The sequence below is a fragment of the Penaeus monodon genome, chromosome 34 (assembly GCF_015228065.2).
Source record: "Penaeus monodon isolate SGIC_2016 chromosome 34, NSTDA_Pmon_1, whole genome shotgun sequence".
Taxonomy (NCBI): domain Eukaryota; kingdom Metazoa; phylum Arthropoda; class Malacostraca; order Decapoda; family Penaeidae; genus Penaeus; species Penaeus monodon.
Window position 1 is genome coordinate 29,115,203 of NC_051419.1, and position 386 is coordinate 29,115,588.

The following is a 386-nucleotide window of genomic DNA, read 5'->3' on the forward strand; positions in this document are numbered from 1 at the left end:
TCAAACAATCAAACACTCCAATTAAAGATATTCCCGTTAATAAGCAACAACGAAAGACGTCCAGATCAGATTACAAAAGTACGAAATACTAATCCACCATGAAATTCCTCTTCGTCTAACGTTGCCTCCTCTTTACTGTACGTCTAACGTCACGACAAACGTTTCCGAATATAGACGACGTAACGGAACCTTATAGAATGGACGATCGAACCGAAACCTCGATATAACGGACGAGACGCGTCCGCCGGACAATTGTGCACATTTCCCGTTCTCTGGGAGACTCAAGTTTTCTTTTTTATCTATCTCTATATTTTTACACTGATTATTTGTTTATTATCAATTAGTTATTCGTATTTTAGTAACTGTCTTCCTGTTTCCGACTTTTT

The 386-nt window shown here is 38.1% G+C and overlaps 1 protein-coding gene across 1 annotated transcript in view; it reads left to right on the forward strand.

Moving 5' to 3' along the window:
• Nucleotides 1-386, forward strand: part of LOC119594872 (proton channel OtopLc-like) — a 98,349-nt gene that overhangs the window by 87,604 nt on the left and 10,359 nt on the right. The gene's annotated exons all lie outside the window — the stretch shown is intronic.